This window comes from Pristiophorus japonicus, unplaced genomic scaffold (assembly GCF_044704955.1).
Source record: "Pristiophorus japonicus isolate sPriJap1 unplaced genomic scaffold, sPriJap1.hap1 HAP1_SCAFFOLD_433, whole genome shotgun sequence".
In the NCBI taxonomy this organism is placed as follows: domain Eukaryota; kingdom Metazoa; phylum Chordata; class Chondrichthyes; family Pristiophoridae; genus Pristiophorus; species Pristiophorus japonicus.
In genome coordinates this window covers 435,001-450,055 of record NW_027254235.1, presented here as the reverse complement: position 1 = coordinate 450,055, position 15,055 = coordinate 435,001, and the positions used below count along the sequence as shown (strand labels likewise).

General features: G+C 47.9%; 1 protein-coding gene and 1 pseudogene across 1 annotated transcript in view; one reads left to right on the top strand and one right to left on the bottom strand.

Annotated features, from left to right (window-relative positions):
* The window catches only part of LOC139251723 (uncharacterized), a 128,983-nt gene that overhangs the window by 13,953 nt on the left and 99,975 nt on the right, over positions 1–15,055 (bottom strand). The gene's annotated exons all lie outside the window — the stretch shown is intronic.
* The window catches only part of LOC139251719 (kinetochore protein Nuf2-like), an 812-nt pseudogene continuing 705 nt past the window's right edge, over positions 14,949–15,055 (top strand).

Here is a 15,055-nt window from a genome sequence, read left to right as displayed (position 1 = left end):
TGGTCTCTGAATTAACTGTTTCATTCTCCATCCTAATGCAGAATTCCACCATATTATGGTCACTCTTCCCCAAGGAGCCTCGCACAACGAGATTGCTAATTAATCCTCTCTCATTACACAATCATGACTCTCTGAGAGAAGAAATTCCTCCTCATCTCTGTTTTAAATGAGCGACCCCTTATTCTTAAAATATGACCCTAGTTCTAGATTCCTCCATGAGGGGAAACATTCTTTCTGCATCTACCCTGTCAAGCCCCCTCAGAATCTTATACATTTCAATAAGATCACCTCTGCTTCTTCTAAGCTCTAATGAGTATAGGTCCAACCTGCTCAACCTTGCTTCATAAGACAACCCCTTCATCTCAGGAATCAAGCTCGTGAACCTTCTCTGAATTGCCTCCCATGCAAGTAGATCCCTCCCTAAATAAGGAGGCCAAAACTATACGCAGTACGCCAGGTGTAGTCTCACCAATACCCTGTACAGTTGTAGCAGGACTTCCCCACTTTATACTCCATCCCCCTTGCAATAAAGGCCAACATTCCATTTGCCTTCCTAATCACTTGCTGTACCTGCATACTAACTTTTGTGTTTCATGTACAAGGACCCCCAGATCCCTCGGTACCGCAGCATTTTGTAATCTCGCCCCATTAAAAAATAATTTGCTTTTTTATTTTTCCTACCAAAGTGGATAACCTCACATTTCCCACATTATACTCCATCTGCCAAATTTTTGCCCACTCACTTAGCCTAGCCAAATCCCTTTGCAGATTCTTTTAGAGTCCTCCTTTCGACTTGCTTTCCCACCTATCTTTGTATCATCAGCAAATTTGGCAACATTACACTCACTCCCTTCATCCAAGTCATTAATATAGATTATAAATAGTTGAGGCCGCAGCACTGATCCCTGTGGCACCCCACGCTTTAGTTTGCCAACCTGAAAATGACCCATTTATCCTGACTCTGTGTTTTGTTCGTTAGTCAATCCTCTATCCATGCTAATATATTACCCCCAACCCCGTGAGCTCTTGTGCAGTAACCTTTTATATGGCACCTTAGCGAATGCCTTCTGGAAATCCGAATATATGGCATCTACTGGTTCCCCGTTATCTACCCTGCTCGTTATATGCTCAAAGAACTCCAGCTAATTTGTCAAACATGATTTCCCTTTCATAAAACCATGCTGACTCTGCTTGATTGTATTATGCTTTTCCAAATGTCCTGCTACTACTTCCTTAATAAAGGACTCCAGCATTTTCTCAATGACAGATGTAGGCTAACTGGTCCATAGCTTTCTGTCTCCCTCCTTTGTTAAATAGGAGGGGTTACATTTGTGGTTTTCCAATCCTCTGGGACCTCTCCAGAATCCAGGGAATTTTGGTAGATTACAACCAATGCATGCACTATCTCTGCAGCCACTTCTTTTAAGGCCCTAGGATGCAAGCCATCAGGTCTCGTATCATCAGATGCATTCCCCTCATATGTGGGGAACATGTCCCTGCCCCTCACATGTCCCTTCACATTATTCTCTCTCCCTCCCAGGGAAAAGCTGTTCCATGACCAGTGTCACAAAATTACAATCGGGAGAGGAGCAGTCATGCTGGGAACCCTGAGCACCTGTAAAGAGGAAACAGAACAGATTGTGGGCAGACAACAACTACTTGTATTTACATAGCATCTTCAACGCAGTACAGCTGTTCCAAGGCGCTTCCCAAGAGTATTAATTGGATAAAAACTGACACCAAGCCACATAAGCAGATATTGGGACAAGTGAGGAAAAGGGATCAAAGAGGTAGGTTTTAAGGAGTGTTTTAAAAGTGGAGAGAGAGATAGAGAGGTTTGCAAGGATATTCCAGAGCCCAGGGCCCAGGCAGCTGAAGGCACGGCCACCAATGGTGGAGCGATGGAAATCGAGAATGTACAAGAGGCCAGAATTGGAGGAGTGCAGAGATCTTGACGATTATAGCGTTGGAGGAGATTACACAGATAGGGAGGGACAAGACCATGGAGGGATTTGAAGAGAAGGATTAAAATTTTAAATTGGAGGTGTTTCCAGACCAGGAGCCAATGTAGGTCAGTAAGCACAGGGGAACCGGTGGGAGAGGATGAGCTTGGAGGTGAAGATGGGAAATGCTCACCATAGGGAGCTTTATCTGCTTTCACACAGTGCTGCAATATTCTTACACTCGGCCGTCACTCCTTCAAGCGGTGAATGTTGCTGTGTACACAGCAAAAAGAGCTCTTCTGTGTTTCACATTATTGAGGAGATCTGACAGGAAGAGGCCGGTCATAACGTGGACCACACACATACTGGGGAATCTGCTGCCCGATCCACAGCCTGAAATGCTGCTTCTCGCTCTCCAATTCTGTACAAGCATGCATTAGACTGTTATCAATTAGGACAAGTGCTCCAGTCCTAAAAGGCTCGGACTAAAGACGTTAACTTTCAAATCTATTGATTACAAGCAAGCAAATATGTTTCTTATACTTACAAATAGGATACCCATCGTGGACCAGGAGCATTGCCAATCCAAGCTATTCCTCATCAGAAGTATTACACAGAAGATGACTTGCATTCTATTTCATACCCTTTCTATGACACATGTACTTCGGTCAACTCTCGCAGTATGTATTATCCCATTGCCTGTGGACAGATAGTCACCTGTATTGTCCAGTTCTGCAGCACAGACGTTCAGTCTTGGCTCTTAATAGCTGCAGCATCCGTCTTTTGGATGAGGCGCTAAACCGAGGCCCCTTCTGCCCGCTCAGGTAGACATGAATGATTCCATGGCAGTATTTCAAAGGAATATTTTATCTCTCAGATAGCATCACTAAAAAGCAGATTTATCTGGTCATTGTTACATTGCTCTTTGTGGGACCTTGCTGTGAACAATTTGGCTGCTACATTCCAACAATGACTATGCTACATTTCATTGGCTGTGAAGCACTTTGGGACGTCCTGAGATTGTGAAATGTGCAATATAAGTGCAAGTATTTATTTTTAAGGTTTTCTGCCTCTTGGTTTTACTTAGTGTCCATGGAAACCCCCTCCCACTGAACGATTTTAATTTACACTCATCCAAGAATCTATTGCTTAAACCCAGTTCTACACCCACCGAGATGTCTACGTTCCTCTAATTCTGCCCTCTTGAGCATCCCTGATTATAATCGCTCCACCATCGGTGGCCGGCCTTCAGCTGGCTAGGTCCTAAGCTCTGGAATTCGATCCCTAGATCTCTCGGTCTCTCTTCTTCTCTTTCCTCCTTCATACCTACCTCTTTGATTAACTTTTGGCCATCTGCCGTAACATCTCCTTACATGGCTCGGTGTCAATTTTTTTTAATAACCCTCCTGTGAAGCGCTTTGGGAGATTTTATTATGCTGAGAAGCATCTGCCCGTCCTTACTTGTTTTGCTATTCAATTCCGAATGGTATCGAGCAGATTCCTCTCAATGGAGTCGTGCTTCCCGTAAACATTCCAATCATTTATTACTCCCCATAGTCAGAGTTTGGCCAGAATTTTCTGAACCTGCGCGGGTCGGATGCGGGTGGGAGGGTCGTGATCCTGTTGCTGCTTCCATCCACTGCAGAAATGACTTTGTGATAATGGGGCCTATTAAGCCCGCCCTGCGTGTTACCCGGCCCAATTAAATGGTGCGGGTCTGATGATGTCATCCATGACATGTTTTCTGTTGATATATTTAAAAGGACCTTGACCACATTGCATTTCAAGGTTCATTTAGGAGGTTTTCATTGCTCCAAACAGCTGGACAGAGGGCTACACAGAGGCAGAGGGCTGCACCCAGGTTCTCCGATGACTCCCTCCATATGTTTGTGGAGGGAGTCAGAGCACACAATGGCCAAGTCTACCCCTGTACAGTTGCAGGAGGAGCAGACTTTGGCGGGGCCATCACAGGCTCCAAAACACAGAGGTCGACCGCCAAAAGGGTCTGCAGTCGCAGCAGGGAGGTGAGCAGCTGCCTCTACATCTGCTGAAGCCACAGGGGTTGCACCTTGTAGAAGGACGCGTAAGAGAAAGATTCACAAGGGTTGTGTTATGTATATAACTCAAAAGACTTGTAACTGTAAACTCACTCAGGTGTAAACCTGGTTCAACTGTATTCGTGCCCAAAGTGCACAGATGACATAGTACTCACACTTATATACCAGGGCCCGTGCACACGCGCGTACAGCCCAATGACCTCCAAGAGTGGCGCCCCCTGGTGTCTAGTGACCCTAAGCATCAATACATAACAACATCCCCCTTCAAGATCTTAGTATCAGTCTCTTTACAAATTAAAGACTGTCTGGGGCTTTCTGCTCACGAGTTAATCGTCTCAGTTCAACTCCAGTTCTGGGCGATCATTCTGAGTCAGTTATGACTGGAGGCTGAGTAACCGATCTGATGGGAGTGGTGATGACCATGTCAGAGACTGAAAGTCCAGATTCAGTAGTGACAGCAGAGTATTCTTGTTATGTTCAGAATAACTCCACAAGACTGTATTGTAAGCTCAAACTGTTGTGACCTTGGTCTCTTTATTCAGACTCCAGAGTGAGGGAGCAGCATGGTGGATTACCTTTTATACCTAATTGCCCAGAGTGCACAGGTGACTCTTAAGTCTCCCACAGGTGTGCCCCCTGGTGGCAAGTCTTACATATTGGTGAGGTTTACATACATACATAACATCACTCCCCCCCCCGCCCCCCCCCCCAAAGTCTTATGTACAAGTTGAGGCGATCTGGCGCTCTGCGTTCCCGGTTCGATCGCCTGGGTTGAAGTCCTGGCATGGGTGAGTTGGTCGGATCGTTGGTCTGATGGGTATGGTGGGTTCATCCTCGTGGTAGACAGCGAGGTCGATTGTGTTAGTGGGTCACTGCGGGCCAGGTCCTTTCACAGTGATTCCTGGTTATCTGTAGTTCGCAGTTTGGTCTGGTCCAAATGCTTTCTGCGTTTACCCAATACATGGTTTCACAACAAACACTCATCACAAACACTCCATTCCCCTCTTTGGCTAATACAGTGCTAGCAGCCCATCTGGGGCCCTGAACACGGTCTACATCATTTATTCTGATGTCACGGGGGGGAGCCGTACGATCATGGTACATTCTCTGGAAGGCTCGGTTCTGAGCGATTCAGTCCGGTGACTGCGTAGCACCCGGGATAGCCGGGTCTGTAGGGAGTCTACCGTGACACGTGTGGTGCTTGGCTTTATGATTTGGGCTGCCCGCTCCGGACTATTGTCGCTGACCCGAAGGTCTGGCAAGCCAAGGATGGTCGATATGGCTTTGAGACTTTCAGTAGTGGCGGGAGGCCGCGTGATCCCCATGGATCCTGGGCCATGGTATGGAGGCCCCGATCCACCGACTGTGTGTAGCCTCCCTGCCTTTCTTTGCAACGATGCAGAGTTTCCCCACAGGGGGCAATCTGATGGGATGAGCAATTCGTCTTTGCGATGGATAAGCTGCAACATCCCATCCAGCGGTTCGCCGTTGGCAGGCAGTAACATGGGATCCTGGCTGGTCCTGGTCCAGGTCCTGAACTGCGGAGCCGTTATGGTTGACCCCTCGCTTTCTAGCACTTCCATAACAATGAGCCGGTCTGCGGGCTGCGCCGTTTCCACCCTGGTAGTGGGCAACGATAGCCAACTGAGGGCAGTAGCGCCATTCTCAGTGCCTGGCCCGTGGCGGATCATGTTACAATGCATAGACAGTGTTAGACATATTTAAAACAAAGCATTGATAATGGTGCCTCTATTCTCCCAAAACTGAGAGATAGGCAGCTTGTCTGACTCGAGCAAATACTGGGACACTCTTTGGTATGTCTCTTTTGTCCCGTGAACACAGGCTACTGCTTTTGTTACCTTATTGGATACATGTACAACCGGTTGGGGTTCGCCCGATATTTTGGCTTGCTGCACAACACGCCCGACCCCGTCTGATAACACATCACTTGCTACAAATACTTTGTCAGATACATATACGACTGGTTGGTGTTCGCCCGCTACTTTGGCTTGTTGTAAGGTACCCCTGACCCAATATGATAATACATCATTGGCTGCGAAAGAGCGCTCACATGGGTTACACAGTGCAAACAATTTATTGGAGCGTAGTGGGTTCCTGGCCTTCTCAGCGGCCGCCCCTTTACCTTTGCCCCAAGCCCGGTCGTCTTCCTTGCTGGGCAACACATGCCTCTGTTTCGTTGCGTCGACATCCTGTGGTCTGGACGCTCTCTCGTCCCGTGGTCTGGACGCACTTTCATCCTGTGGTCTGGACGCACACTCATCCGTGTCCATGATGCCGACTGCCGCGATCTTCTTCTCCAGGGATTTTGCCTCTGGCGTCGGAAAGACGCATTCGGATCGTTTCGGCCGGATTCCCACTCTGCTTAGTCGACCTGGGGCCTCTTCCATCGTCGTGAAGAGGTCGTCGGCTTTGGGTGGTGGGTACCGCGCCTGTACCACTGCTCGGTTGATCTTTACCTCCTCGTGGTCGTGATGAGCGGCCTGTGCCTCGGGGATATGCAAATGGTCTGCACTTCGATGCCTGGTCCAGCTGAAGGTGGGGGCTTGCTCAGCCTTTGAGCAAGGGAGACTTCGTTCGCCCGAGAAATACACAGAGGTCTTCCCAGTTCCATCGAATCTTCCCCATCCACCTTCTACCAAGCAGCGTTGGCCCATCACCTGAAACAATCCACAGTGGTAAATTGTGCACCGCTCCCTCATGGGATACTCTTATATCCGTACGACCAATAACTGGTATCAGTTCCTTGGTGTAGGTGCATAGCTTTGCCTGAATCGGGATCAACTTGGGTCATTGTGCTCTGTCGCCCCACAGCCTCTCGAATGCCTTCTGGCTCATTATTGATTGATCGCCCCCGTGTCCAGTTCCATGGAGACTGGAGTGGCGTTGAGTTTAACTTTTAACATTATCGGAGAGCTTTTGGTGGTGAAGGTGTGTACCCCATATACTTCCTCTTCATCCTCAGGTTGGGTTGCCTCTCCTGCTCGTTCAGCGTGATCCTCACTGGATCGGTCGTTCTCCCCTGGCTCTGCCACGTGATGAGTCACAGGTTGTTTGTACATTCGCTGGAGGTGTCCCATTGTTCCACAGCCCTTGCACACATAGTGCTTGAATGGACATTGATGGGCTCTATGACTGCCCTCGCAGCGCCAACATGGTGTTAATGGATACGCATTCACGCCCCACGGCGGACTCTGAGTCACCCTAGGCCGAGGTCTGGCCTCTGCGGTCGTGTGGGCCCTGCCATGTACAGTTCTGCCTGCTGAAAGCATTATTTTATGCACAGTACTTGCCGGTGAGCTTCGATTCTGTGCAGATATCGTGTTGTCGCTCATGGATATGAAAGCCTGGGCTATTGTGATGGCCTTGCTCAGATCTAGGGATTCGACAGACAGCAGTTTGCAAAGAATGACCTCGTGGCCGATTCCAAGCATGAAAAAGTCCCGCAACATTTCCCCCAAAGATCCTGCAAATTCGCACTGTCTTGCAAGGCGTCTTAGATCGGCGACAAAGCTCACCACATTCTAGCGCTTGGAGCGATGGTGCATGTAAAAGTGATACCTGGCCATTAAGATGCTCTCCTTCGGCTTGAGGTGTTCCCGAACCAGGGTGCACAGTTCTGTGTAAGTCTCGTCCGTTGGTTTGTCCGGTGCCAGCAGATTTTTGAGGATGCCATATATCGAAGACCCATGTACGGTGCGGAGAATTGCACTGCACTTGACCGCCGTCTCAGCCTTGTCCAGTTCGTTGGCCACAAAGTACTAGTCAAGACGCTCAACGAAGGCTTCCCAATCATCACCCTCAACAATTCTCTCAAGAATACCAATGGCAGCCATTACCATGTGAAAGCTCGTAATCCATTACTCGGCGCCAATTTGTTATGTTCGGAATAACTCCACAAGACTATTTTGTAAGCTGAAACTGTTGTGACCTTGGTCTCTTTGTTCAGACTCCAGAGTGAGGAAGCAGCATGATGGATTACCTTTTATACGTGCTTGCCCAGAGTGCACAGGTGACCCTTGGGTCTCCCACAGGTGTGCCTCCTGGTGGCAAGTCTTACATATTGGTGAGATTTACATACATACCTAACAATTCTGATGAAGGAACATTGGCTGGCTGGTCACTGACTGCATCTTCCGCAAATGGTTCCAGTTCAGCCATGTGCCGCAGTTTTATCTGATCATCATGTTTCCTGCATGTTTGCCCATTCTTGAGCATGACAATAAACACTCTATTACCCTCCTTGGCCGTAACAGTACCGGCGATCCACTTTGGACCTTTACCATAATTCAGCACATAAACTGGATCGTTGACCGAAATGTCACGTGACACAGCAGCGCGATCATGATACCATTGCTGATTTTGACATCTGTTTTCAACACGATCATTCAAATCAGGATGGACAAGAGAAAGCCTGGTCTTGAGACTTCTCTTCATCAGTAGTTCAGCAGGGGAGACCCAGGTAAGATTGTAACTAAGCAGTGTATAGGTCAAGTGAGACTGCAGTGAACCCTGAGTTACACGTTTCATGCTTTGCTTGATCGTTTGAACCGCACGCTCTGCTTGACCATTAGAAGCAGACCTTACGTGTCTAATACCATTAAGTTTTATGAACTCCTGAAACTCCAGACTTGTGAAGCACGATCCGTTGTTGCTCACAACAACGTCAGGCAAGCCATGAGTAGCAAACATGACACAAAGGCTCTCAATAGTAGCTGTTGACGTACTGGATGGCACAATAATGCATTCTATCCACTTTGAATATGCATCCACCATAACAAAAAACATCTTTCCTAGGAAAGGGCCCGCAAAATCGATGTGTATCTCAATCATGGTTTAGATGGCCACGACCAAAGACTCAGTGGAGATTCCGCTGGTACTTTACTTAGCTGCATGCAAGTATTGCACTGATGCACACATGATTCCAGATCAGAGTCAATTTTAGGCCACCAAACATGAGCCCTAGCAATGGCTTTCATCATGACAATGCCCGGATGAGTGCTATGTAGTTCACATACAAATTTTGCTCTGCCTTTCTTAGGCATAACAACACGATTGTCCCACAGTAGGCAATCTGACTGAATGGACAGTTCATCTTTGCCACGGTGGAAGGTTTGGTCTCATCACACATTTCCATAGGTTTGCAGACCAATCACCACTGAGGACACAACATTTCACATCCGATAAAATAGGGTCATGGCTGGTCCAGATCCTGACTTGTTGAGCAGTGACAGGGGTTCCTTCACTCTCAAAAGCATCCATTAATAGCAGTAGATCTGCAGGTTGAGGTGTCTCCATATCTGCTGTGGGCAAAGACAAGACGCCTCAGTGCATTGGCACAATTCTCAGTGCCCGGTCTGTGACGAATGACATAATCATAGGCAGACAACGTCAACGCCCAGCTCTGAATGCGGGACGATGCATTGGTATTAATATCTTTGTTTTCCAAAAATAATAAAATAAGTGGCTTGTGATCCATTTCAAGTTCAAAACGAAGACCAAACAGGCACTGATACATCTTTTTGACCCCATACATACAGGCCAAAGCTTCTTTTTCTGTAAGCTCTTTCCGCTTTTGACAAACTTCTCGAAGCATATGCAACAGGTTGTAGCTTACCCGACTCATTTGCTTGTTGGAGTACATAGCCAACCCCATGTGATAAAGCATCACAGGCCAATACAAGACACTTACACAGATCATAGTGAACAAGCAGCTTGTTTGAACAGAGCAGATTCTTAGCTTTCTCAAAAGCTCAATCTTGAGATACACCCCAGACCCAGTTGTTACCTTTGCTGAGCAGCATGTGCAGTGGCTCAAGTAAGATGCTCAATCTGGGTAAAAAGTTACCGAAGTAGTTGAGTAGCCCAAGGAATGAATGCAGCTCCGTCACATTCTGAGGTCTGAGTGCATTTTGATGGTCTTGGTTTTCGAATTTGCAGTTGGTGAGAGGCGGGAGCAGCGTCAGAGTGGCCTATAAAAGGCCCAGCGGGTGTTCCACAGGCAGCGGCAGTTGGTGAGAGGCGGGAGCAGCGTCAGAGTGGCCTATAAAGGCCCAGCGGGTGTTCCACAGGCAGCGGCAGTTGGTGAGAGGCGGGAGCAGCGCCGGAGCGGCCTATAAAGGCGAGCTTGTGCAGCTACAGCGGGGAGAGAAGGCAAAAAAAAATTGCCAATGCCCGGTTCAACCAAAGAAGGAAACTTCTTCAGCACTTGAGCACACAAAGTGTCATCCACCGAAGACAATGGTTTGATATCATTCCAGTTCCATTTGATTTTCTCAAGCCAATTCCTGCCGAACAGCGTTGGACCATTGCCTGGGACGATCTATAATGGTAAATCGGGAACCACACCATCATACGACACCTTGACTGCTGCACTGCCAATCACCGGTATGAGTTCCTTAGTGTAAGTACACAACTTGGCACTGACTAGACTCAGCTTAAGCTTCACCGCCTCAGTATCCCACAGCTTGTCGAATGTTCTTTGGCTCATTATCGACTGACTCGCATCCTTGTCCAGCTCCATTGATACAGGCACGCCATTTAGCTTTACATTAACCATTATCAGTTGGCTCTTCGTCAGGAATGAATACAGACCATACACTTCCTCCTCGGATATCTCGGGTTGCATATCCGGGCCAGCACTAGACTGGTCATCACCAGCAATGTGATGAGCAGCAGCATGCTTGCTCAGTTGTGGACACATTCGTTGAAGATGCCCCACTTTCTAACAGCCGTTACAGATGTATTGTTTAAACTGACACTGATGAGGCCGATGATTGCCCCCACAATGCCAACAGGATGAAATCGGATTCGTACCAGTTGGCGGACTTTGAGTAGCTACAGGTTTCACATAAGCAGTCGAGTAGGCCCTGCCATAAGCAACTCTGCCAGACGACGACACAATCTTGTTTACAGTACTTGCCATGGAGCTCTGACTCTTCGATGATATCTGCCTTAAATTATCATTAGTCGCCATGCATGCCTGGGCAGTCGCGATGGCCTTGCTCAAATCCAGCGTTTCTGCAGCCAACAATTTTCGAAGGATCACATCATGGTTGATGCCGATCACGAAGAAATCTTGCAGCATGTCTTCCAACGCGTTTCCGAACTTACACGGCTCAGCCAGATGTCTTAGGTCGGCGACGAATCCCGACACATCCTGGCCCTCAGCACGAACATGTGTGTAGAAGCAATAGCGTGAGATGATGATCCCCTCTTTTGGCTTGAGATGTTCACGCACCAGAGCGCACAACTCTTCGTAGTCTTTGTCCGTTGGATGTGCAGGCGAGAGAAGATTCTTTGAGGCCATAAATTGTTGGACCACAAACGGTGAGGATAACTGCCCTGTGCCTAACTGTGTCACCGGCTTCCTCCATTTTGTTGGCCACAAAGTACTGATCTAGGCGGTTGATAAAATCCGCCCAATCCTCGCCATCCACGAATCTCTCCAAAATTCCAATGGTGCCCATTGTGCATGCAAAGGTTCTTACGTTACCTCGTTGCCAAATGATATGCATATAATAACTCGAAAGACTTGTTACTGTAAACTCACTCAGGTGTAAACCTGGTTCAACTTTATTCGCGCCCAAAGTGCGCACGTGACATGGTACTCACTTATATATCAGGGCCCGCGCATACGCGCATACAGCCCGATGGCCTCCAACAGTGGCGCCCCCTGGTGTCTAGTGACCCCAAGAATCAATACATAACAGGTAGGCAGTTGGGTGTTTTAGTCAATGTCAATGGTAAGTTTCCGTTACTGTATTGTCAACCATTAAAATCTTTATTATCACCACTTTGCCATCTTTGAGACATTTGTCTGCACCTTTGGAAGTGACTTAGTGAGTTGTAGTGACTGATGAAACACAATGGAAACTCCAGCAATGGTGGTCAGTGTAAAAGGAATGGCTTGGTTATCGTAGGGATTCTTTATGGTGTTGCTGTGGGGTGGTGCCAACCTGGTGCAGCATGTGGCAGCCATATGGGTGTACAGCATAAAGTTAAGTAAACCTAGCCAAGGTGAAGCTATCCCTAGCCTCCTGGGCAGCAATGTGGTCGGGTGCTGATACCCTCTGTCCTGTGCAGCATCAGGTGATTAAGGAGAAGGTTGGTGGTATTGTTGGTGCTGCTGGTGTTGGGGCTCATCGTAGACTGATTCTGAGGACCAAGGTGAGACAGTATAAATGCCACCCATGTTGCTGGAATAGCTGGCAGGTCAAGTAGATTTGACAGAAGCAATCTTACAGGTACCATGATAAACTGCGCAAGGCTGTGGATAGGGGGAATCACGACGGCTTACGCGCGTACGAATCACGACTGCTAGCGAGGAACGGAGAGACTGTATCGCGTTCACAAAGAGCTGTGCAGACCAATCGAAAGGAACAACAAGGCCTGTATTGTAAGAATTCGGCGACATCAGTTGTGATCAAGAGCAAGGGACATTGACTGTGACAATTGGCAAAACAGTGCATTTAAATTGTAGCACCAGAATGACGGATATCTCTAGGTTCCTGGAATCAAGATCAGGGAAAGGGTGGATGGGGAATTTACAGCGGGAATAACTGTTATGTGGATGGATGCGCACACAGTATGTTTCAATCAGAGAGTAGGATGTGTGCCAGCGGACAGTGTGCAAGTACAGTGCGTGAAAAGTTACTCCGGAATACCCTGACAAGGGGAGAAGGGATGGGGAAAGTGCCCAATCTTTGAGTGCACCGATTATTATGATTGGTGTTGGAAGATGTTTCCCCGTGATAATCCAAACTACCACCGCCCCACCAACCACTCAAGTAACAATAGAAACCTCAACAAACACATCAACCACCCGGGCCCCTCTTACATGTCCCGTACACACACAGGGACCAAAGAGTGGGATTGTGATACGCTCAGAAGGGGTCCAACTATATGATAATGTGAACCCTGAGATCCTTCCAGTAATCGTGAACCTCACTGACTTGGGTTTGTCAGTCCCAGGCCTGTACTGTTGACCTACACTGCTGGTTGCCTGTCTCCTAATTCAGTGCTTGGTTCCGCAGAAGAATATGTCACATGGTGTTGCTGGAAATGAAACTGAACACCTTTCACTTTTAGTGTCTGGAAATCGTACACTGAGTAAAATATATCTGGTGTAATTATGAATGATTCAGTACAAGTTCTGTTTTACACCAGTGGAATATTACGGTCGAGGAAAAATACATGAAGATATTGTGCAAGAACTAGATATTTCCAGATGTGCAGGAGGGCCAGGGATTCTGTGTATTCTGTTTGTCTACAAAGTGTCTCGTGTAAATGAAGACCTCCAAGATGCTCTACAGTGGATCGCAAGTAATTACTCTTGACCTGTGTTACTCTTTGTCTCTTTCTCTAGATTTTTCTCTGGTATTTTTCCCCATTTTCATGAGCTCTGGTTTTTCCGGCTCTTCCCTCCCTATCTGACTGTGCATGTGTGTGGTCCCGGGATAGATTAATTTAAAAGTACAAATGAACTTGCATTTCACAACTTTGGGCAGTTGCAAAGCATTTTACACTAAAAATGAAGTACTTTTGAAGTGTAGTCACTGTTGTAATGTAGGAAATGTGGTGGGGAATTTGCGCACAGCAAGCTCCCACAATGTGGTATGATTTCAGGGATTAATATCGGCCAGAACATCAGGGTGATCTCCATTGCTCTTCTTCAAAATAGTGGCCATGGGATCTTTTATGTCCATCTGAGGGAACAGACGGTGCCTCAGTTTAACGTCTCATCCAAAAGATGGCACCTCCGACAGTGCAGCGCTCCCTCAGTACTGCCCCTCCAACAGTGCGGCGTTCCCTCAGTACTGCCCCTCCGACAGTGCGGCGCTCCCTCAGTATTGCTCCTCCGACAGTGTGGCGCTCCCTCAGTACTGTCCCTCCGACAGTGTGGCGCTCCCTCGGTACTGCTCCTCCGACAGTGCGGCACTCCCTTGGTACTGGCCCTCCAAAAGTGCGGCGCTCCCTCAGTACTGTCCCTCCGACAGTGTGGCGCTCCCTCAGTACTGCCCCTCCGACAGTGCAGCGCTCCCTCAGTACTGCCACTCCGACAGTGCGGCGTTCTCTCAGTACTGCCCCTCCAACAGTACGGCGCTCCCTTGGTACTGCTCCTCCGACAGTGCGGCACTCCCTTGGTACTGGCACTGGAGTGTCGGCCTAGATTATGTACTGATCTCTGGAGTGGGATTATGAATTCCCAACCCACTGACTCTGAGACGAGAGAGCTACTCACTGAGCCAAGGCTGACAGAGGTGAGTGGCTGTAGTGTGGAGCAGGAGGACAGACTTGTGGAGATAGCATTATCTCTGAGCCACACCCTGCCACACTAGAGGAGGGCGATAGTGGGTGGACACCACTGAGGTGCAAGATTAAGATGTCGATTCCACTGAGCTAATCAGTGATGTATTACACTGGTGAATTTCCAGCAGTAGCCCAGGAACATGTGTGCATTAGACTGCAGTCAGTGGGTGAAGGGGGCAGGCTGAGCAACTCCCCCTCCGCAGCCCCAGTGTGTCATCGTCATTGTACTGTTTATATGTCAGTCTGCTATCTTACAATAAGAATACCCTGAAATTGAGACAATTAATTGAAATTATTCTGTTGATTCGCACTTTCGAAAATGGGGCAAAAGAAGAGGACATTTGTGCCGTGTTTCTGCTTGACAAGATTTCAGAGAGGAGACGATAACTGACCTCGATTTATTTCATGGAGGAACAAAAGTTTTTCGAGTTCTTTGGAGAGAGTCGAGATTTTTCTGGCCGAGTTTCAGCTGTCCCAAAGCAATTACATAGGTCAGAGAGATAATCAAGCAAAGGAACAGGAGATGACAAGGTAACCATTGCTCTGCTACGCACACTGTGCCTCTTCCCGGGCTCCAGGTTACTGTTGGAGTAAATGTTTCTACATGCAATAGCAGGGGATGTTTAATGCGGGGCTGGAGGTTAAAACCTTGAAAGCTGAAATTGCAGAACAAAACAAAATGCTGAGCCAGTTAAAATTGGACCTGGCCAATGCAAAAGAAAGCCA